At 37.4% G+C, this 25,822-nt stretch overlaps 1 protein-coding gene across 5 annotated transcripts in view; it reads left to right on the top strand.

Annotated features, from left to right (window-relative positions):
- Positions 1-25,822, top strand: part of LOC150106709 (sodium- and chloride-dependent glycine transporter 2-like) — a 626,004-nt gene that overhangs the window by 267,444 nt on the left and 332,738 nt on the right. The gene's annotated exons all lie outside the window — the stretch shown is intronic.

Raw genomic sequence — 25,822 nt, 5'->3', positions numbered from 1 at the left:
GCCTGAATGAGCTGGATGCCATATTTTAATGTTATATAGTCCAGGAATAATGCTGTGTATTGTACTTTTGAACTCAGTTCCTGAAGTTGGATTTCATATCATGAATTAATGGATTTTGGGTAATGGAGTAACAGTCAAGAGACAGTAGAAGTTCTAAGGATGTATTGCAAGAATTGTAAAGACTGCAAAACACATTGCTGCTATGATATGGAAACTAGAGGTTAGTGATAAGGAGGCAGTTATATTATTATTATTATTATTACGGGCAACTCCAAGGAGTCCTTAGACTCATCGAGGAAGGCCCAACATCATGTCGAGAACAACTATTCAACATTCACACATCATCTATCATACTTCACTTTGAACTCATTTACAGTCATGGCACTCACAACAGACTCTGATAGCTTATTCCACTCATTTACTACTCTCCAAGTAAAATACCTAGCTCTAACATCCTTGCTACCCACACTCTTACCAAACTTCCATGGATGGCCCCTAGTCCTGACATTACCAGGACCTATTCTCAAAAATATCTTCTGTATTAATCTTATAGAAACCCTTCAGTAATTTGAATGTCTCAATTATATCACCCCTTTTCTGCATATCAACCAATTTCTGCAGCCCACAATTCTTCAACCTGTTCTCATAAGGTTCATTCCATAGTCCTGCTATTATCTTGGTCACTCGTCTCTGGATCCTCTCCACCTCCTCCCCATCAAGAAGAAACCCTGGTGCCCATAACTGGGCACAGCAATCTAAATGGGGTCTTATCAAGCCTCAATACAAAACCATAACCTGTTTGTCTGTGCTCGTTAAAGTGTTTTTCAGCAACCAAGTGATTCGATGAGCTGATTTTGCCAATTTTGCAATGTGTCCCCTAAACTTCAACTCTCTATCCACCGACACTCCCAAATCCCTGGCCTCGTCAATCTCCTGGAGTACAGTTCCATCAATGTGATACACTGCTGCTAATCTTTTCACTCCAAAATGCAAAACCTTACATTTTTCCATTATATTAAGTTTTGTATTTAAGTTTTGTCGATTTGGAAAAGGCATATGACAAGGTGCCAAGAGAGAAGCTATTCAATACGCTGCAGTTATATGGTGTCAATGGGGCATTATATCAAGCAATACTTAGTCTTTATTTGAGTTGTAAGTCAGCAGTTAGAATTGAAGGAAGTACAGGAAGATGGTTTAATGTTAAATCTGGTGTCAGACAAGGATGTACATCTCTGTACATCCTTGTCTGTTATTCATTATCTATATGGATCACATTATGAAGGAATGTGGTATTAAACCTGGTATCAAAATTGGAGATGTTAATATCAGCTCTTTGCTTTATGCGGATGATGTTATACTTCTAAATAAATCCGCTACAAGTCTGCAAGATTCTCTGACTAAATTGAATAGCTGTTGTAATAGATATGGTATGAAGGTCAGCAATAAAAAGACAAAGACAATGAAAATAGGCAGAATCATTGAAAATGTCAACTGTGTTGTGAATGGAGAACCTGTGGAACAAGTAAAACATTTCAGCTACTTAGGCACGATTTTTACTGAAGATGGTAAATTAAATATAGAAATAGACAACAGAATCAGCAAAGCTGGTATGGTGGGAAGTCAATTGAATAAATTTATATGGAATAAGAGAGAAATTAGTCGGAACACTAAATTAGCTGTATACAAGACAGTGTTCAAACCAGTTTTAACTTATGGATCTGAGAGCTGGGTTAGAAGTAAAACACTTGACCAAAGACTAGAGACCGCAGATATGAGAGTCCTGAGAAAGATTAGAGGTGTGAACAGATGGCATCAATGGCGATATAATATTAAAAATGAGGATATTAGGAAAGAACTTGACATTGTCAGCCTCCAGGAATGCATTAGCAGAGCTAATCTCAGGTGGTATGGTCTCTTAAATAGAATGGGAGAGGAAAGATTAGCAAAACAAGTGTTCTCTGCCAGGTTGGCAGCAAAACGACCCAGAGGAAGACCAAGATATAGGTGGATTGATACGGTACAAAGTGCCTTAGATGATAGAAATATAAGATCTGATATTGTTGGAGTCTTGACAAGTAACAGACTGATTTCGAGGAAAATTGTAGATAGGAAGTTAGTAATGATGTAATTTTTTCATGTAGTACTGTCATATCCTGTACACCCCTTGAGGGTACATGGCAGGAATTTGATGATGATGATACATTTTTCCATATTAAATTGACATCCATTCTCCTTAGCCCAGTCCTCCAAACACTCCAAATCATCCTGCAAAATTTTGACATCCTGAGCATTCACTATTGCTCTACCCAACTTTGCATCATCCTCAAACAGATGCACGGTTCCTCTCAGATCCTTTCCTATATCGTTAATGAACAAATTAAACAATAGTGGTCCAAGAACAGAACCATGCAGCACACCACTTGTCACTGGCCATCTTTTGGACTCTACTCATGAATAAACCACTCTCTGATATCTCTCCATCAACCACCCCCCTCCTATTCATCTCACCAACCCTATATCCATTCTGATATGCTGCAGTTTACTGATTAGAATTCTGTGTGGTATCCTATCAAAGGCTCTAGCAAGGTCCACTAGAATCACTGTAAACCCGTTACCCTTATCCAGTTCGGCTATCACAATGTTATAGAACGTGAGCAAGTTACTGAGGCATGATCTACCCTTCACAGAACCATGCTGTCCCCCATACAGTATCCCATTTTCATCTATCCAATTTTTTCTAAGACCTTGACAACAATTCCTGATATGCTGATCAGCTGGTAATTTTCAACAGCAGTCTTGGAACCTCCTTATGCAGTGGAACTATTTTCCCCTCTTTCCACCCCTTTGGGACTAACCCAGACCCAAGACTCAAATTAAACAAAATGGTCAAAAGCACTGACAATTCTTCAGCCGCTTCTTGTACGACACGAGCTGGTATGCCATCCAATCCCACAGATGAATTGGCATTGAGGTTTTGTAATAGGCTATTCACCACCACTTCATTCACCACAATTCCCGTATAAGCTGTTGGTTCTTCCATTTCTGCAATGTCACCACCCGGATCTACTATATCAACTGACTCAGTTACCTCCCTGCCATCGGCATTCTTTAAAATCAATCTGCCATATACATTTTTTCTTTTACTTGCAACATATCGAAAAAACTGTTTGGGATTCTCTTTAGCCTGCATGACTAATGTTCTTTCATAATCCTTCTTTTGCTTTTCTTACCACACTTGTTACCCTTCTGGCCTGCGCTTTATACCATTCATGTGCTTGCAGGTCACCTTTCTACTTAAATTCCCTCCACAGTTGTTTCTTTTTTTGCAGCTCAAGCTTAATTGTGTTATTCATGCATTTATCGGACTCTAGGTATACAGTCAGCCATTGCCTCCTGCAAACACTTTTTAGCCGCCTCCCATGCACTATCAACATCCAGCCCTTGCAGTTTTACATGCAATGGCACTGAACCAATCAAACTCCTAAGCTTATCATACTTACCAACCCGATAATTTCACATGTACCCTGTCTTAATTGTAAATTCCATACCTTTAGCCACCTCACGAGTCAAGACCCTATGATCACTCTCACCAATTGGTGGCAATGTGGTCATATTCATTGCAGTCAAATCCTGTATTTTCCATTACTTACTGTCACAGATAGTTATCCCTTAATAACCACATAAAATCCAATTCCTTCCTTCCATATGTCCTCTCCTCCTTCCAATCAATGTTACCTTAGTTGAAATCTCCCATAATAATTACCCTCCTTCCACTCATTTCTTCTATTTGCTTATTCATACTATTTTCACCATTTATTCCATCACCTGGTCTATAGCAGCACCCAATTGTATATTTTATTCTGCTAGCCTCAATCTCACACCAAATGGCCTCAAATGTGCTCTTTTCTCTATCCTGCAATTCAACTTCTATTCTCTTTGGCTGCAGCTCATCAGCTATCATCAATAATACTCCTCCCCCATTTTATTCTCCCTGTCACTCCTGAACACACTATAACCCTCACATTCAATCCCACTAACTATATCATCTTCAGTCAGCCATGTTTCACTAATGCCAATAACCTGTGGTCTGGAAGTGCCAACCAAGGCCAAAAATTCTTCCTTCTTGTTCCTAATACTCCTAGCATTAGTATACATGAATTGCAGAAGCCCGTTAGTCCCATCCCTACCTTGATGCCTTATACTAACTATCTCATTCTGATTTGTTGTCCTTCTTATTCGCTTGGGTATATTATACTCATTCATACACTCGACTGCCTCCCTAAGGTCTGCATATCTACTCCCCACCCCCTTAATAAATCTAGTTTCCCTGATTCTGCATATCCACTTCATTCAACAACTCTCTTTCAAGTTTCCTTACATCAAATTCATTCAAATGCAAACCATCCATCCATCTTATATAGATCCTTTCGCCATCGAACTCGCTCCACACGTCCACAAATTCCCCTCCACTCATCTTATATAACCCACACATAAAGTCATTAGCAATTATGGCCCTCCTAAACTCTTCACTGTCATACCATGGACTAATCATCCTAACTCTCTCACTCTTCTCTTTTGCTACCTCAAACAATTCCTTCAGGTCCTCTATCATATCCGTTTTATCTCCTTTCAAATTATTTGTACCTGCCACCACTATCATTTCTTTCACCCTTTGCTTTTGCTCTCTAATAGACTCACTTATGTCCTTAATGGTCGCACCAGGTTGGTACGATTTTGTCAAACTCAACTATTAAACCTCATACTAACGAATCTCCATACAGCACTTGCTCCTTCATTTTGCTTACATTCACAATCATACTCTTATTTTTCTTATCAGGCTTTTTTTTATTGGCTGGTACACTCGGTAGACATTTGTACATATGTGTTGCACTTGAGTTAAGTGCCCTGAGAAAATAATTTTCAGTGAGAGTTCAGAAGTGTAGTTTCAGGGAAACTGAGGTGTGTAGGTTTAGGGGAGATGCTGGAGAGTATGGGTGCAGTCATCCTAGAGATGAGTGAATGAATGGGAAGGCGATCACATGATACTAAATGTAGCTCCACAAGTTCTTGCAATTTAGTGAGACATTCAACAGAAAATGTGAGGAAGCTTGTGGGGTGAAGAGCTATTGCAGTCTATATACATAATGTGTATTCAAAAGAGAAGGGGATGACCTGGGATATAGGGAAAACAGTTGGAATTGAAGAAGGTTCAGGGATTAATTAGTGAAAAAAAAAAAGAAATGGCTTGAGGAAAGTATAGAGAAGTCACATCTTATAAGTAGTATCAGTGAAACTTGTTATAAATCCAGGAACGAGCTATTATGTTTGTGTATAAATGCCAGAAGTATCAGAAATGAGGGAAATGAAATGGTTGCATTGATTGAGTTCGTTTACCCAAAAATAGTTGGAATAAGTGAAACACAGTTAATTGACGATGACATCCTGACAGGACTAGCGATGGAATGGTATGATGTATTTTGCGAAGATAGAAATGATAAAAAGGGAGGTGGAGTGCTATTAATAATAGAAAAAGAGTTGTCTCCCTACAAAGGTAGAGATGCAAGAGGGAATTAGTACCAGTGGTTTTGAGGCAGTATTTTGCGAGATAGAGTTGAATAGAATGAAATACTTAGTTGGGTGTTGTTATAGACCTGGTAATGTGGATGGTAGTGAGAACAAAATATATAATCAAATTAGCCAAGCAAATAAGAAAAGGGTGATCATTATGGGCAATTTTCATTATGGCAATATAGACTGTGATGATGAGATAGCAACTGGAAGTAAAGAAAATAAGTTTCTTGAGTTTTTGAGGGGACAACTACCTCAGACGGCAGGTAACAGAGGGCACATGAAGATTTAGGGGTCTTGGATTTGATCATCTCATCTCATCTTATCAGAGAATGTAATTATAAATGAGGTGTCAAAATACTCTCCAGTTGGTGAGATTGACCATGAAGTGGTTGCCAACAATGTGGTTGCACCTTGGTGGTTGCCAGCAGCGTGAGGATCTCTGTGAGAAAAGGGTATACGTGGAACTACAAGGCTGGTGATTATGAGAAGCTCAGGAGACAGATTGCAGGAGTAGTATGGAATCAGGAGTCGGGTGGAAAGGATATCAGTGCTGCTGGGTGATATTCAGGAACTATCTACTACATTAAGCAACGTCTGAATGTATTCCAAGGGCCAGAAGGTTAAATAAGGTATGTATGAAATGGATGAATAAAGAGATTAAGTATGCAATACAGAGAAAAGGCATTATGGAGGCAACATAAGAGGAATGGTAATAATATAATTCCATGAAGAATAATGAAGCCCCCCCCCCCTCAAAAAAAAAACATAGGGTGTTCTTTCGATATGTACCAGCAAAAAAAAAAAAAAAAAAAAGAGGATGTCAGAGACAAAGATCCTTTTAGGAGATCTAAATGCCAAAAGCCCAACTTGGGGCTCCCCACAACTAGATCAGAAAGGAGCATGAATAGAGAACATAATTGATAACCTAAACCATGAGATCATAAACAACAAGCAAAATACATATCTCTCAAAATCAGCATTAGACATCACAGCAGTAGATTATGAATCTATAAACCTTACCTAGTGGAAAATACTAAAGAATGCCATCAGTGATCATAGACCTATTATCACAACCACTAATTTACAGTTAGACCAAAAAACCACAGAAAAAGGAACATCAGAAAAGCAAATTGACCGAAATACACACAACTATTAGAAACATATTGCACTGGCAACCCACTAGTAAAGAACTTGATCAGCAACTACTAGAATTAACTAACACAAAATAATACAGAAGAAAACAGAAAGAAGTTAATAGAATTAACTCAAAAAATTGATGATGAAATTTCAAACTGCAAACAAGAAAAGTGGGAAGAATTCTGTTATAGAGTAGATCCAAGAAAAGACTCATAAAATATATCATCAATTTATCAAATAACGCAACATTTCCAGACACTGATCACTCTTCAATCACAATCAGATGGCAAATATACTAGCCAAACATCACTCTAAAGTAAGCAAACTGCAATGCAACAAAGAAGACAAAAGATGAAGGAAATTGCAGAACATCTGCTAATACAATCCCAAACCTATCATTGTGAAGACATCTTTACTCAGGACCTCACAATGACAGAATTAGAAACAGCATTATTCAAATTGACCCTGACAGATCACCTGGAATTGATCTTATCTTCAGATATATATGATCAAAAATATTCGAGAAATAGCCAAAATCTGTCTTCTGATGATATTTAACACTTCCTGGAATACAGGTAAACTGCCAATTATATATATATTTGGTTTAATCTTTTATCCAAGTGTAAGCAAACAAAGTTTGCACCTGAAGTATTTTCAGGACTGGAGCAACTTGTGGCAAAGGTGGAATAAGTTCTGATCACTTGCCTTAGTATTTCCCATAATGCAAAGCACATCTCCTTGCAGACATGTATAATGCTATGCATTAAGGGATGGGCCACCACCCAGACTGGTTTCGACCTTTATTGAGGTCTCATCAATGGGAGCCAGACCCAGAGGTGGTGATACTAAGGTGAAAGTAATGCAGTCATATCATCACATACCAGTTTCCAAAAGTGTCAACACCTTATTATTAAAATTCTCTGGATTAGAGATAGTTGATGGAAGTTTTTTCACTTGGCTATGCTACAAATTATATATTTGGTTTAATCCTTTATCCAAGTGTAAGCAAACAAAGTTTGCACCTAAAGTATTTTCAGAAACTGGGACAACTCTTGGGAAAGGTGGAATAAGTTCTGATCACTTGCTTTAGTAGATCAGAACTTATTCCACCTTTGTGTTATCCCTGCTAGGAAGTGGTTTCGTACAGTCTACATTGAATGTAGCTCCAGCGGTGAGTATACTTGCCAGTATACTCAACGGGCTAGTATTAGTTTACTGATATTAGCCATAGCCCACACAGTACATTGACTATTGCAAAAATACAACTGTTGCTACAAAATGAATTATATAAAATACTATCAAGCGATATAGTATTACAAACAAGAAAATAATGGTTTTTAGAACCGTTTTAATAACAACGATAAGGATGTTAATTTGTGTTTTTTTGTGCTCATGTAGTAGCAACGTATCTTGGGTTGGAAATTGCTCCAATGCATTATCCCCACTGGTTTAGTGTGGTCTACATTGAATGCAGCTCCAACGTTGAGTATACTTGCCAGTACTGATACTAGTCCTAGTCCACACAGCACATTGACTATTGCTACAAAATGAATTATATAAAATACTATCAAGCGGTATAGTATTAAAAACAAGAAAATAATGGTTTTTAGATAAATATATAAAAATTTAAGACAGCGATAATAAAATAAGAACTTTCATTTTATACTGGAGGAGCTGCAGCCCTGCAGTCCTTATGGATGAGCTGTCACTGAAACCTTACTAAAATCTAACAAAAACCCTAGTGACTTTAAAAGCTACAGACCAATAGCTGTGGCTAATACTCTCTGTAAACTAAATGAAAGAATAATACATGCTAGACTTATGAATTGGCTCTTAGAAAATAACAAGATCAACTTCTACCAAACTACATACAGGTCTCAACACACTACAGACGATCAATTATTTTATCTTTGCCAATCAATCACAGATGACTTTCAAAAAAAACCCACCAAAGAAGACAACACCAATCTTCTTGGATCTTACAGCTGCCTTCGATCATTTTTTGAGACAAAAGTTAATAAAAATTGCATACGATTCTGGAGATAAGGGGGAACACATTGATTTGGATTTCAGATTCCATGAAAGAAAGAATAATGAAATTAAAATTAATGGAATTTATTCCAACATAAATTGAACTTCAGCTGGAGTCCTACAAGGATCTGTTGTTTTAAGTCCAGTACTATTTCTCATCTAGGTATATGAACAATATTCATCGTCGCATAATAAATGACACAAAGATAGCATGCTATGCAGATGACATAGCAGTCTGACACACAAGTAGTAATCTTCAACAATCTGAAAAAGTCCTAAATAAATCATTAAATGACTTAAAAAAAGAGGGGAAAAGGAACTTAAATTACAGATAAACCAGGAAAAACATAACTGTGAGTACCTTCAAATCAAAATATATAATACCAAAATAGGAAAAACAGTCTCCAAAATACTTAGGCCTAACCCTAGATACTGAACTGAGATTTACAACTCATATTACAAATATATCTAATAAAGCTCTTAAAAATTTTATATCATCAAAAGGCTTTGTGTAAAAGTGGAGTGCAAAACTGAGTCAATCTGGGTTCCAGCTTCTACTAGCTCAAAAGAAAAACTTGATAGAGTACAATCAAGAGCAGTAAAAATTATTATAGGTACAGTGTCATCCCCAAATAATTTAAAAGCTCAAGAAGAGGGTGGGCTTCACATACTAGAACAGCACTTCCCAAACTGTGGGCCACGGCCCCCCCTTGGGGGCCTGTAGGTTTTGTTGAGGGGGGGCATGAAATAATGAAAATAAATTTAAAATGTTCTAAGACTAAGTAGATTTTTTTTGTTTTAAAAGAAACATATTTAACTTTAATTATTTATTATTTCTTTTTTGTTATATTTTATATTTTAATGGAAAAATTCACACATTGGTGTTGGTTCACAAACTTTGCTTCCTAGGTATTTCGGCACTTAATGAATATTAGTAAATATTGCTTATTCATATGTTTCATTTCAAAGCAATGGTTAATTGTATTTACTTCGAATGCTCTCCTGGGAAGCTCCAAATCTTCCTGTCCCTTTCATCACGCGTTCGTAATCAGGGACTGTAGATATTGACTTTATATACATATCGAAGCTCGTTTTATATTATCACTGTCATCTGAGCTAGTTTTCTGTTACCAGTAAACGTTTCGCATATACTTCACACATGAAAAAAAGCTAAAGCAAGTTCATGTGGGTAGATAGTAACTCGTTTGCACAACATGCCTTCCCTAACAGCTACTATACTGCGGCAATAAAAACAAGTACTTTTATTATGCCAGTGAATAAGGTATGAGGAGTCTGTGTAATATATTTCTCAACAAATAGTGCAATTAGAGACAACTGGGATAAAAACACACTAATTAATGAATCACATGTCCCTTCATACAGAAACTATGCTGTATAGACTGAAACAAAATCATATGTTGCATGGGCAAACACAGTATCTAACTAAAAACTATTGTTATTAATTAGATGTGTGTGAGTTCGATTTCCCAAGGCAACAATAAAATTCAACCGAATGTGTTAAAATTTGTAAAAGTGTTAAAACTAAGTAATATATATATATAATGATTGTTATGGCAGTTTCATATATGGAATTCAGTTGAAGAGAGTTAGCATTTCAACTCAATTGTCAGCTATGCTTTTATCTTTCGGTTGCGCGATCTTTTGTTAATACCAATCATATGCATGTAAAGGGAGAAAAGTCACAAAAGAGAAAAATGTTCCTGGTCCGGGGATTCCTTTATTCAGGTAATATTCACTAATTTCATGTTATCAGTCTGTGGTGTGCTAATATCGGTAAGCAGTAATATTATTTGATCAATTCTACGTTAAAAAATTTAACCCTGAGATGGATAAGCGGCTGATAAAAAAAAAAATTAAAAAAATTCCCGCAAACAATCAGAAGCAGAAACCGACTCAAAAAAAAGGACAGTATTTCATATTTTACCAGAACAGCCCACATCGTCTTCAGAACCAAATGGTAAGAGGCAAAAAATGTAATATATGCATTTGATTTTTGCAATATTCACTGTGTATGTTTTGTATTGAATATAAATACAATAATTATTATAATAATATATCTCTCTATTACGATTTTTTTTCGAGGGGGGAGCTGTGAAATATTTTAATTTTTGCAAAGGGGGCCCTGACATCCAGAAGTTTGGGAAGCACTGTACTAGAAGACAGAAAAAACTCTCCACAGTTAAATTCACTAACAGAATCAGGAGCCAACAACAGGATCACATCTCACTCAAGACTTTGATGCCTGGACAGGAAAATCTAGACTAAATAGATCATGCAATTAGAAAACAGATCAGCAAAGAGCCATTCTTATCCACTATACTACCACAAAACACAATGATTAACTTAAATCTCCTAGAACCATTTTCAAAAAAGGATTCACAGCATGAAAACAAAAGAAAAGGATTTGACAATATACGTACTTAAATAATCTAAACCATATTATTGGCTATACTGATGGATAATATTGAAAGTTTTTTCCACTTGGTTAGACTATAATAAATTTAGTTTAATCCTTTATCCAAGTGTAAGCAAACAAAGTTTGCCTCAGTTTGCAGGACTGAGGCAACTCGCAGTAAAGGTGGACCAAGCTCTCATCACTCCTTATCTTAGTATCTCCCATAATGCAAAGCACATCTCCTTGCAGACATATATAATGCTATACATTAAGGGAAGGGTCACTACCCAGATCGTTTCGATCTTTATTGAGGTCTCGTCAGTGGGAGCAAGACATAGAGGTGGTTATACTAAGGTAGATGCAATGGAGAAGTCATATTTACTTATACGAGTTGCCTAATGGTGTCTCACCTCTGGGTCTGGCTCCCACTGATGAGACCTATGGGAGATACTAAGACTTAGACAAGGAGTGATGAGAGCTCGGTCCACCTTTACTACGAGTTGCCTCAGTCCTGAAGATACTTCAGGTGCAAACTTTGTTTGCTTACACTTGAATAAAGGATTAAACTTAATTTATTACTGATGGATCATTTGATAAAGTACTCAACCAAGGAGGAGCAGGGGAATTAACAGCCATACAAGCAGCTCTCAATTTCTGTCTCTCTAATCTAGGTAATAAACATTACAGAAGAAATAACCATCTGCAGTGACTCGAAATCTACACTTGAAGCATTAAAAAATGGAAAAACAAAACTAACACTGGAAATTCATAAACAACTAACAACTCTAAATTTGAAAAATAAGAATTATACACTGCAATGGATACCAGCTCATGTAAATATTGAAGGCAATGAGAGGGCAGACAGACTAGCCAAAGAAGCAAGATACTTACCTTAAAAATTACATCCACTATCACTAACTGATGCTAACTCTTTCGCAAAAATAAGACTGCTAAAATAAACTACCAAGAAGAAAAATTAATGAAAATAGAGAAATAACCACAATCATCGCCAAATTAAGGACAGAGCATTTTAAAGGCATAAAAATTCATCTGAATTTGATAACTAGAGGCTATGAAGAAGAATGATCAATACTCAAGAAGATCAATACTCAAATATTCAAGAAGAAGAATAAAATCAGCGAAATTAATGAAAATAGACAAATAACCATAATCTTCACCAGACTAAGAACAGAACATTTTAAAGGCATGAAAATTCAGCCAGACGGTAGTAGGAGCTATGAAGCATTCAAGAACTGTCCAGGAGTCGAACTAACACCTGCCCATATCTATTGTTGTCCAGCATTTGGCACTGCTCTACAGAAAATTGACAATAACTCTATAGAAAAACTCTACTCCATTAAAGTTCAACAGACTGCAAAGCAGTTCTACAGACCCATTGTTATATCTAGAAGCTCTTCAACAGACTCGACAACAACAACAAAAAAAAAGAGTAGTTATGGAAAGATCGCAATGATTAAAGAAAATGGTATATGGACAACTGCTGTAGAGGATATAGTTGAGATATTTAACGAGCAGTTCCTGAATGTCTTTCATCCTTCTAAATGTGACATCATATAGAGTTTGAGAGCAGTGGATTATGAGGAGGAGAGACTAACTGTGAGTGAGGAAGAGGTATATGGGGAATTAAGCAAACTTGATATTAATAAGGCTTGATATATATATATATATATATATATATATATATATATATATATATATATATATATGAGTATTTTGAATGACTGTGCCAAGGAGTTGATATCTGCCTTGACATATCTAATTAATATGAGTCCTACATTGGGTCAAGAAGACAAGATTGTACTGCTTTATAAGGGATGTGACTGGATTCAAGCATCATATTATAGGTTCAAACAATTTAGCAGTTAAAGTGTTGGAAATGCTGGTGAGAATCATGATCCAGAATTGGGTTGACAACAGGTATTATCTTTGATGGACAGCACGGATTTGCTAAAGGGAAGTCATGTTTTAGTAATATACTTACTTATTACAATTAGGTGATAGCATCTTTGGACTTGGGAGATGGATATGCAGTAGTATACTTAGACTTTGCAAAGGCTTTTGATAGATCACCGCATTATTAATTGATAGTCAAACTAGAGTGGATGGGATTGGATATTAGACTAGTGCATTGGATTGGAGATTGCTGTCTGATAGTTATCAACAAGTTGTATATGGGGGAAGCAATATCCCAGAAGGGGGAAGTCACTAGTGGTGTGTCTCAGGGGTCTGTTTTAGGACCATTACTGTTTAACCTATATGTTAAATATTGGAGAAGATTTGAATGGGATACAGATGTTTGCAGATGATGCAAAGTTATGATGAATTCTGGAATAGAGCAAATGTTGTGGCCTTACAAGAAGACTTGAATAGGCTGGGTGATTGGGCACAGGAGTAGGGATGCCAATTTAATGTTGCAAAATGTATGATTTTAAAATTTTAAAAACAAAGATGGTATGTAGAATTTACTCTTTGTGGGGGATATATAAACCTGCATAGCTCAGTCAGTATAGATGAAGTCCTTTGGTCAGAAAGACCTGGGTTTGATATTTGCTCAGGATGTGTGGAATCTTTGGTCTCTTTTGATTAAAGATGAGTTAGCCAGTCTCATACAGAATTAGGGTTTTTTTTTCATCCAGGAACTCAGGTTTTTCATCCCTCAGAACAGGCAAACTGGCCTCGTGAACACAAATGGATTTACTGCCATGAATGCTTACAACAATATGTGGAAGAGATAGGATCCTCACCACATATCATAATGTTGATGGTTAACTATGAGTCAAATCATAGTAGTTAATCTCCTAGATAGGAGGTGGTACTTGAATGGGATGGAATGGGGATGTATTGTTGTAGGTGGAGGAAATAATTGATCTCAGAGTGATGGTGGATAAGGATCTAAAATTTAGAAGGCATATTGCCAAAATTGTGAGGACAATGCAATGAATTCTGGCAATGATGAGGAGGTCACTGACTTGAAGTAAGGAGATTCTAGTTCCTTTGTATAAGGCTCTAATTAGGCCACGTATGGACTACTGTGCACAATAGATTTGTTCACCTAGTTTTCTAAAGGATGATGAGATGTTGGAGAAGTTCCAGAGGTGAATGACCAAAATAGTTTCTGATCTCCGGAATGCTGAATATGAAGAAACATTGAGATAATGCAGTATGCAAAGTCTAGTTGAAGATGAAGAGGGGGGGTAACATGATACAGACATACAGCTTCATAAGGGTTTGTTATAGGATTAATGTTGAAGAGGTTTTTCATAAAATAGTGAGAGATTGAGGGAGAAAAAAGGTCATCCCTGGAAGCTGTATAAGGAGAGTGTGAGCAGGGGAGTGAGAGTTTTTAGTATGGAGAGTTGTGAATGATTGGAATGTATTGCTTGTGAGTGTGGTGTCTGCAGTGGATTGGAATGTGTTTAAGGCAAGGTATGGTGAGTGGTGTGTGTGTGTATGACAAAAGGGACTACAAAGATGAATCTGTGACTCCATGCGATCTTAGGATAATAATAATAGTCATTATTATTATTGTTAAGGAACTTGGCCGAAAGAAGAATTAAAGCCAAAAAAAAAGAAAAAAAAGAGTAGAACTTCATCAGGAGGACAGGGATGCAGTGGGCAGTTCATTTGAGTTATCTAGTGTGAGACATATTAATCTTATATAGGTCTATGCCCCTACTGCTGACAAGAGTGATACCAAGATCGAAGAATTTTATAATCATTTAAAAGAACAAAAAAAGCATGATATTAACATTGTCATGGGTGATTTCAATGCTAAAGTTGGGAAAGATAGAAATGGAGATGTAGTTGGTGAACATGTACTGGGAACAAGAAATGAGAGAGGTGACCATCTTATTCAATTCTGCTAGGAAGAGGAGCTAATAACACAGTTAATTTATCCCCTTCAAATCCTGGGGACCAAATCTGAGAAATAGTCCAAGTGTGGTCTTATCAGAGACTTATACAACGGAATGATAACCCTCTTATCTCTGTAGGTCAGTGTCCTTCTCATAATAGCAGCAATCCTGTGTTACCTTCACCACCTTTGCAATATGTCCCCTAAACTTCAGGTTTCTATCAGTCATCAACTCCAGATCGCTTGTCTCCCCTACTTCCTCTAGTATAACTCCTCCCATAGAGTATGCAGCATCCCATCGATGTTTCCCAAACCTCAAGACCTTACATTTTGCTGCATTAAACTGACATCCCCATTCATTTGCCCATATATCTAGCTTATTTAAATCCTCTTGCAGGGCTACCACATCTGCACTATTACTAATAATCCTTCCCAGCTTTGCATCATCCGCAAACAACTGAATATCCCCCTGCAATCTACTGGCTATGTCATTGATATAAAGGTTAAACAATATAGGTCCTAGTACTGAGCCCTGTGGGACCCCACTTGTAACCCTCTGCCTCCTTGAAACTGCTCCACCATACACAACTCTCTGATACCTATCAGACAACCAATCCTGAATCCAGTTGACCAATCTGACATCCAGACCCATGTGCTGCAACTTAAATATCAGTTTATCATGTGGCACCCTGTCAAATGCCTTCGCCAAGTCTAAGAAAATTGCAGTATATGCCTTTCCCTCATCTAATGTTCTTGAAACTTTATTATAAAAGGCTAGCATATTGCTAAAACAAGAGCGTCCTTTCACAAATCCATGTTGATTCTCACAGATAACATTACCCTCATCTGCCCAATGCTGTATACGGTCCCTCACTACTTTCTCCAAGATCTTAACAACTACTGATGACACACAGACTGGCCTATAATTAGACACTTCCAGTCTGTTACCACCCTTATGCAATGGCACTATCTAACCTTCCTTCCATTCCCTGGGCACCTTTGCCAAAGCCAGACTTTCATTGAAAAGCCACGTTAAAGGCACTGTCAATTCCCTAGCACATTCTCAAAACTCGTGGTGAAATACCATCCAGTCCCACAGCTTTACTGACATCCAGAGTACTCAGTATCTGAAACACACTCTCCTCCTGTACCTCCAGACCTCGAACCAGTCCTATCCCTCTAGCATTAAAACTGACTCCTCTAGGATGAAATACTCCAATAAAGTGTTCATTGAACAATTCCACTATGTCCTCTGCATCAGTCACTCTATTCCCATTTTTATCCCACAATATCATTCTTCCACAGTGATTTCTCCTCCTACTGGCCACATAGCTAAAAAATTCCTAGGATTTTCTTTGGATCTTAGGGCCAATCTCCTCTCATATTCCAGTTTCGCTTTCCTTACCACACTAGTCACTCTTCTGGCCTGTGTCTTATATTCCTCATGCATCTCTTCACCTGTCTCCTTATATCTCTTCCATAGCCTCTTTTTCGCATTCAATTCCTGTTTAATATTGTTTGTCATCCACTTTACTCCAAATTGCGCCCTCTTCTTCACTCGTGGTATACAACTTACCATTGCTGATAACAAATATTCTTTCACAATTTCCCACGCACTAGTGATATCCCGGCCTTCCAATTTCTGCCTCCATGAAACTTCCCGAAGCTGACATCTAAGACTATTATAATCACCTGCCTTATAATTCCACATAAGTTCCCGTCTCTTTGATACTCCTGCATGTCTATTCATTTTCCAAGTCAACACCATATGGTCACTCTCTCCAACTGGTGGGAAAGACATCAACTCAGTTATTATCAACTCTTCTGATGCTATAACCAAATCCAAAACTTTTGAACCTCTTGTTCCCTCTGTTACATGTTGCCTAAGACATTTGTCCCTCAAGATTTCTAGAAATTCCATTCCCCTATTGCTACATGCATCTTCCTCTCTCCAGTTTATACTACTTAAGTTAAAATCTCCCATAACAATCATTCTTCTTGCTCTTGCCAAACTTAGCTGTCTAAACATCTCCTGGTCCCCATCCTCTGTGCTCCTGGGTCTGTAGTAACAACCCCCACTAAATATCCTGTCTTGCCTACCCCTACCTCACACCATACGCTCTCAAAATCATTTGTCTCACTTCCTTCCAAATTCTCCACTCTTAGAGGACATAGGTGATCACTTATCATAAGCAGTACCTCACTACCACGCTTTCCCCTCCTATCCTGACGAAAAATGCTATACCCAGCGACTTCTATTCCTGTTGTTATATCCCCTTCTGTCAACCACGTCTCAGTGATCGCAATAATTTTTGGCCAGGCCGATGCTATCTTCACCACCAATTCCTCACCTTTATTCCAGATACTCCTGATATTAGTATAAAGCATATAAATGCCATTGTTTCTATACCCAGCATTATCCCTTCTAGACTCCACTGGGCTCAGTGTTACCTGATATTGTCTCCCTTCTCCCAAGTATCCATTCCCACAAGAGGCCACCCTTGCTATCATCCTCCCTGGGACACACTGGCTTGTTCAGAACAGCAATCTCTCCAGATGCCTACGTCCTTCCTCATTCAAATGTAAATGGTCTCTCGCATACAATTCCTCTCTTTCCTCAAATGCACTCCAAGCATCCACATATACCAGTCCTCTCTTGTCACACATTCTCGCTATTATGCCATTCAATATCACCCCTCTTCTGCTCAGCTCATCATTATCATACCTAGGCAACACGCACACTATTTTTCCTCTCTCTGTCTTCTTCCATACAGTCTCAAGCAAAAATCTCATATCTCTCGCTGCCCGACTTACATTACCACTCAATTCATTCGTTCCTACCATCACAATCATCTCATCCACCCTTTCACCTCTCTTAATTGCCATAGCCACCCTTTCTATTGTTCCTCCTGGCAAACACTCCTCACGCATCCTATCTTGAACACCACGGATCATTGAGTCACCATACATTCTACCTCTTACCATTCCCTCGCTCCTATTGTTTCCATTCTCTCTTCTTCTTTCATTCCCATACCTCTCTCTTCTACTGTTTCCATTCTCTCTTCTTCTAGCACTCCCATACATCTCTCTCATTCCCTTTTTCCTACTGTTTCCATTTTCTCCACTTCTAGCACTTCCATATCCCACTCTCATTCTGTCTCTCCTACTACTGTTTCCATCCTCTTATCTTCTAGCATTCCCATACCTCTCTCTCATTCCATCTCTCCTACCGCTTCCATTCTCTCTTAGGGATATTGAAGAAATTGTGTACCTTTTCAATTATGCGAATGCAATTTCTTATTTCAGTCACAGATACAGCATTTCCAATTGCCAAATTCAAACTATGTGATGCACAATGAACATATAAAGCTTGTGGATATAATGCTGATATGTGAGATTGGACACTATTAAACTTTCTGCTCATTGATGTGGCACCATTGTAACCTTGCCCACGTAAGTATGACAAGTAGATACCATAATTATTTAAGCTTTCTAATATTTTGTTGGATAAGTTTTTTCCTATAGTGCTTGTTACAGGAAAAATTGTAAAAATTGTTTACAAACTTCATTTTCTTCGTCTATATACCTGGCACACAAGGAAAGATGTTCAGTGGTAGAAATGTCACAAGTTTCATCGGCAAGAATTGAAAAACATTTTGGCAAATTAATTGTTTCGACCAAACAGTTCAAAATGATTTCATTACATGCATTTATAATTTGATTTTGTATGTTCCAGCTAATGTAGATAGCGTTTTGGTAGAATGTTTAAAATATTCAGCTAAGTTTTTGTTGCCTGCATTGAATCTCGTTCTTAAGAAAGCTCGAAAATTGCCTTCATTGGCGATTGGCTCCTGTTCAAATGAAAATTCTCCATAATCACGATGTCCTCTCAAGGGTATATTTTGATGACCACATAAAATTACTGTTTTTATAATCGGCTCTAATCATTTTCGATTAACTGCAACTTGTGATGCACTATCTACAGTAATTTGTCGATTGATTGGAATACATCTTCCATCTCAAATATTGTTTAGCCTTTCATAAGTCATAACATCCGTTATATGATATTTTGGTTTTTGATGATTATTAAATTTTTCAATGACTTTCTTCTGATTATTAAAACCTTGCATAACTAACTGCCCAGGTACTTCAGATTTAGATTTTCCAACATTAGCAGGTGCAAAAAACACACAATGTTTACAGTACGCACTATTTTCAACTTGAGAGTACACAAGCCATGTAAATTTTTCAAGCCATGTGTATTGAAAACTTCGGTTGTGAATTGCAGCACAGGTTGCAGGAAAATTAAAATTTGGTTCCCAGAACTTTTTCACAATATCTAAATTATTATTATTATTATTATTATTATTATTACCCCAAGACCTCACGGAGTCAAAGACTCATCTGGGAGGTCCTTTTATCACACATACATCTCATCATACCGTATCTTAAACACGCTCAAACTCCTTGCAGACACCACACTCTCAGGCAAAGGCATTCCAATCATTCACAACTCTGCACGAAAAAAAACCTGCCTTTCACTTCCCTTCTCACACCCTCTTTATACAGTTTCCAGGGATGACCTCTGGTTCTCCCCTGATCTCCCACTATTCTCTGTAGAACTTCTCCACCATTGATCTTATAACAACCCAAAATTGATCTTATAACTTAAATTACATCTTCTCAATCTTTCCTCATACTCAACATTTCAGAGGTCAAAAACTACTTTAGTCAGTCGCCTTTGGACCCTTTCCAACATCTCTTCATCCTTCTGAAAACCTGGTGACCAAATCTCGGCACATCAGAATTTATAATTAAGAATTTATTCACGTCAGAATTAAATGTTTGTTCTTTCAAAAATGCAATGTCGTGAGAATTATTATGAAAATTATGAATATAACTAAGGAAGTACTCTTTCTTCTGGATAATTCGATGGTTTTGTCAGACCTATGACTGGGGAAACCGAATCCAAATCGGTATTATTGACCATATTAATAGCGCCAACATTGCTACTAACATTTGAATAATATTTTTTGGTTTTTTGGTTTTTTTTGAAATAGTTCAATAAAATACTCAGCATATGTTTTTCAGCCATAATTTGAAGCACAGAATCCGAAAAACAAAATAAAATCTTTTACAAATTTAACTTTAAAATTTTAACTTTAACTTCACTTCAATGTTATTGAAGAATTTACATACGGTAAATTCTTCAATGTTATGGAAAGAAGTTTCAAGTTTAAGACATGCTTTTCAACAAACTCAATGCAAAATAGCACAGAATATGAGCGTATTGCACACGACCTATGACTGAGCATCTGCAATGATTTGCCAATACATGATACCCGTAATCCTCTCTGGCCCAGCTTGAACAGCGTTTCTCATCCTTTCTAAGTCCAAGGACAAGTAAAATGCCTAAAACAATTCTATGGACCACTAAGTTATGTAATTTTTTTAAAAACGTATGTGGGGATTAAAAACATTTGGGAGAAACTGTGCCATTTATAACATAATAAATCTAAAAGCATGTTTTGAATATATATGGAAACATAATTAACTTTGAAATAAATGATTAAAAGTGTATCATTATCGAACAAAGTTTTAAATTTTATTAAACAAATAAATAATATGATATAATTACTTCTATTTACTTTTAATGAGATGGATGAGCTTCTTGGCCTTGCAGAGTTGCTGGATATCGTGCTCAATATTGGTCAACTTCAGTCAAAGTTTGGCACACGCACTAAGACAAATTCTGTATTTTGTTTTTATTTGAAGTAGCAATGACAATCCTTTCTCGCAAAGATAGGTTGTAGAAAACTGCATGACGATTTTCGATGCTTCTTCAGATAATTCGGGAAATTCACTTCTCAGTGAAGGCGAGATCCAGAATCGAGCGAAACGACGATCATGAAATTGCATTTTACGCCTGCTGTCACTTGAAAGCTCAATTAGCTGTTCTTTTTTCGATAACGAAAGGTCATTCTCGTGACTTCAAGCCTGAAATGGATCGTGAACCCACAGAAATTTCTTAATATTATTTCTTAACATATTTTCCGAATAAAAGTTATTCGAATAATATGTTTCCAAATTCTGTTTCATAGTTTTCAGATAGATACAAATGCTTTCCCAGTGGTTAAATTCTAAACAAATAAGTTTTGGGGCCCTATAAAAAATAACCACTTGTTTTTACCTTTTGAATACTATCAGAGGAAACTCCAAACCTTCCTGTCCCTTTCATCACGCATTCGTAATTAGGCTACTGTTGATATTGATTTATATGCACATTCAAAACTGCAAACATTTGTTGAATAATAACATAATAATGTAAGCATAATTACCGTAAAGGGAGAACAGTCACCAAACAGAAAAATGTTCCTACAAAATAACCAACTGTATTTACCTTTGAATGAGATCCACTGGTCAAGTGTCCAGCAAGTCAGCAAATCTTTCGTTTCATTCAGCATATTAATATTATTGCATGTTAATATTATAATATTATGGGGTGACTTTTCTGAGTTGCCCCACAAAAACCAACAATATGGCTTCGCTACGTTGATGATGTGTTCGCTATTTGGCCACATGGCTCTGAAATACTCCTCTCCTTCTTAACACACTTAAGCAACCAACACCCCAGAATCAAGTTCACCCTGGAAAAAAGGAAAAGAACCTCCCTTTCCTAGACATACTAGTTACCTACCAGCCTGATGGAACCTTGGTTTTCTCAGTTTATAGAAAACCCACCCATAGAGGCGGATACATTCACCAACAATCCCACCATCCACCTCCTCACAACAATATGGAGTTGTTAAGACACTATACAACAGGGCTAAACTAATCTGTTCAAATGATAATGCCCTAACCAATGAAGTAAATCACATCCTCAACACATTCTCATCCAATGGGTACCTTCTCCCCCCACCCCCAAAAAAAATCTGAGAAATATTGAAACCAGTAAACCACAACCCTCCTCCCCCTTCACAACAAGGATTACTCGAAATCCATCACCATTCCCTACATCTGAGGTACCTTGGAAAAAATTACCAAAATCTTAAAGAAACATGACTTGACCTCTTGTTACAGACCATATAGAAAATTGGCATCCCTTATCTGCTTTACTAAAGACCAACCACTCCCCTTAGCCCTACCTGGTGTATACCAGGTCCCTTGCAGCTGTAAGTTGTCCTACTTTAGCCAAACAGGCAGGACAGCGAATATCAGAATTTCAGAACACAAGGACTACATCTGGTTTCACCAGTATATCCACTCTGGTCTTGCAGACCATGCTCTGGATACATGCCACAGAATACGGTAGAAGAAAGCCACAATAATACACCGAAGCAAATTCAAATATGAAAGACTATTCATGGAATCAGCCTCAGCCCTAAGAAACATGCCAAACCTCAACAAGATTGGTTGCATGAGACTGCCCCAAATTGGGGCTTACATCAGTAGATCTTCAGTCCAACGACCAAAAATAGCTACATAGTCTGCTAGGGGGCACCATCAGGACTTTTAGGAAAACCATAGCTACCTCGCTTCGTTCTTATTTATTGTGTTTAGTGCCTGTGTGCACATATCTTTATTGTAAGTTCCTTTTGAAGATGGCAACATGATGTTGCCGAAATATTGGAAATATATTAAAGTTTATTTTAATGTATATTCTATTGTACGTTGTAATTTCCTTAAGTCATTTAATAAGCACGTATAACCAAAGTCTAAGCCTTTCTATGAGAATATAACACCATGTATTTGTTATTTAAATGGATCTCACGTTTCTGGGTTCTTGTTTCAGTAACACCAATTATGTCTAATTAAGCACGTATAACCAACGTCTAAGCCTTTCTACAAGAATATAACATGATGTATTTGTTATTTAAATGGATCTCACATGTTTCTGTGTTCTTGTTTCAGTAACACCAATTATGTCTATGTGGTACCTCTGATTATAATTGGATATTGTTCCAGTGGTTAACTTTTCAGTTTACCATGGTTCCCTGATGAAAACAACAGGAGAGGCTTTATTTAACTAAGCAACATCCCAGCTAGCATGGAATTTCATGATATTGTAATATAACCTGCTTTAGTGTAAGTCAATACAATATAATCCCTGCATCATTGATATACAAATAAAATAGCAACAGACTGAGCCCTGAAATACACCAGCAGTCACCTGTCTTCTCCTATATTCAATTCCCCAATATATTTTGCCGACCACATAAAATTACTGTTTTTATAATCAGCTCTAATCATTTCCGATTAACTGTAACTTGTGATGCACTATCTACATCAATTTGTCGATTGATTGGAATACATTTTCCATCTCAAATATTGTTTAGCCTTTCATAAGTCATAACATCCGTTATATGATATTTTGGTTTTTGATGATTATTAAATTTTTCAATGACTTTCTTCCGATTATTAAAACCTTGCGTAACTAACTGCCCAAGTACTTCAGATTTAGATTTTCCAACAATAGGGCTAAACTAATCTGTTCTAACGACATGGCCCTAAACACTGAACTAAATCACATCCTCAACACTTTCTCAGCCAATGGCTATCTCCCCCCCCCAAAAAAAATCCGAAATATATTAAAACCTACAAACCACAGCCCCCCCCCCCCCCCCCCTCCTCCACAACAAGGATTACTCTAAATCCATCATCATTCTCTACATCCAGGGTACCTCGGAAAAAATTTCCAAAATTTTAAAAAAACATGACCTGACCTCCTGTTACAGGCTTTACAGAAAATTGGCATCCCTTATCCATTCCACCAAAGACCAACCACTTCCCCTAGATCTACCTGGTGTATATCAGGTCCCTTGCAGTTGTAAGTTGTCCTACTTTGGCCAAACAGGCAGGACAGCGAATATCAGAATTTCTGAACACAAGGACTACATTCGTTTTCACAAGTACAGCCATTCTGGTCTTGTAGACCATGCTCTGGATACATGCCACAGAATACGGTGAAAGAAAGCTACAGTAATACACCGTAGCAAATACAAATTCAAAAGACTATTTATGGAATCAGCCTCTGCCCTAAGAAACTCTCCAAACCTCAACAAATTTGGTTATATGCGACTGCCCCAAATTTGTTGAGGCAATAAATGAGGAATAAATGTCTTAGGCAACATGTAATAGAGGGAACAAGAGGTTCAAGAGTTTTGGATTTGGTCATAGCATCAGAAGAGTTGATAATAACTGAAATGACATCTCACCCACCAGTTAGAGAGAGAGAGATGACCATGTGGTTTTGACTTGGAAGATGAATAGACACAGGAGTATCAAATTTGGCTGTAATAGCCAAATGGAGAATACAAATGTAGCCTGTATACAAAGAACAACCTGATATGTGCACATAGGCACTACATAAGTTAAGTATGACTGAAGTAGAACAACAAAGGCAAGTCTAAAAACTTAAATTTCAGTGCCCTCTAGGGGATTGGGTATACTTAGCTGTTGGGCTGAAGTTTTAAGGATGAGTACTTTCCAGATTTGAAGGAGTTTCATACAACCATTTCTTTTTAGGTTTGGGTAGTTCCTTAAGGTTGAGGCAAATTCTAAGAAAAGTCTATCATAATAAGGTGGCGTTTTTACATCATATCTTATGGTGTGTGTACAAGGGATGGTCAGCAAGCCCTGGTGGAATTAGATGTAGTCTTTGTATTTCGGCAATTCTAACATTGGTTGTCCTAACTATTTGGCCATATTAAGGCAACTTATAGCTGCATGGTGCCTGGTAGACACCTCACAGGTGGAGGAGTGTGACTGGTTTTTGGAAGAGTGGCTAAGGATTTCAATTTTTTATATGGTCTGTAATTAGTTACAAGGTTATATCTTTTGAGGATTATTATTAGTTTTTCTGAAATACCATGGATATATGGGATGGTAATAGATTTGGTGTAGTCTCTCTTTTTTTTGGGGGGGGGGGATGTGGTCTCTGGATTTTAATATTCTTTGGATTTGATAGGGATTGTAGTTGTTGGCTAAGAAGATGTGAATGTGTTCAAGTGGTGAGGGCATTACTATTGATTGGAGCTAATCAACCAATTTTGTCCTGTTGTACAGGGTTTTAATAATTCCCTACTGTTGGTGTAAGTATCTGCCTGTGTGTGTGTGTGTGTGTGTGGTGGGGGGGTTCTGTAAATAGAGAATCATAAGGTTGGTGTATAATCTTAGAAAGAGGAGGCTGCTGTTGTTTTCTTTTTACCATGCCCCAAACTGGATCTTAGTGAGCTGGTTATTAGGAGCCTTGGAGCTGTAATAGCCAAATGGAGAATACATCATTGAAGCCAAACTGTAGGTAAAGCAGAGGTTAAGACTTTTTCTTCATAGGCTTCCATGAAGTAGTTTGCTGGGGGGGGGGGGGGAGAAGTTGGCAACTCCATGATGGCTGCCCTCTTTATTGTTTATGGAATTTTCCTTGCTGCACAAAATAGTTCAAATTCAGGTTTAAACAAGGCTGAGATATCAGAGGGGGGAATTGTTTTTGGATAAGGTCTAGTACCTTAACAGAACATTGGCGAATAGAGAGAAGATATTGAAACTGACCATTATGTCATTGTGTTGGAGTGTGATATTTCTATACTGGCCTTAAAATGGACAAAGTTTTTATGTGTGAAGTGGTGTTGTTGCCAGTATACTGGGTAAGCAATCTTACTAAATGTGTAGCTAGTTTGTATACGGGTGAATCAATGCCATCTACAATTAGGAATAATGCACATTCTGTTTGTGAATTTTTGGTAGCCCATATATCCAGGACATGGAAGGAAGAAGGGTCTGGAATTGTCAAGTTT

The sequence above is a fragment of the Typopeltis vanoorti genome, chromosome 5 (assembly GCF_054136105.1).
Source record: "Typopeltis vanoorti isolate ZY-2024b chromosome 5, IOZ_Tvanoo_1.0, whole genome shotgun sequence".
In the NCBI taxonomy this organism is placed as follows: Eukaryota; Metazoa; Arthropoda; class Arachnida; order Uropygi; family Thelyphonidae; genus Typopeltis; species Typopeltis vanoorti.
The sequence above is the reverse complement of the archived record's forward strand: the minus strand, read 5'-3'. Positions and strand labels throughout refer to the sequence as shown.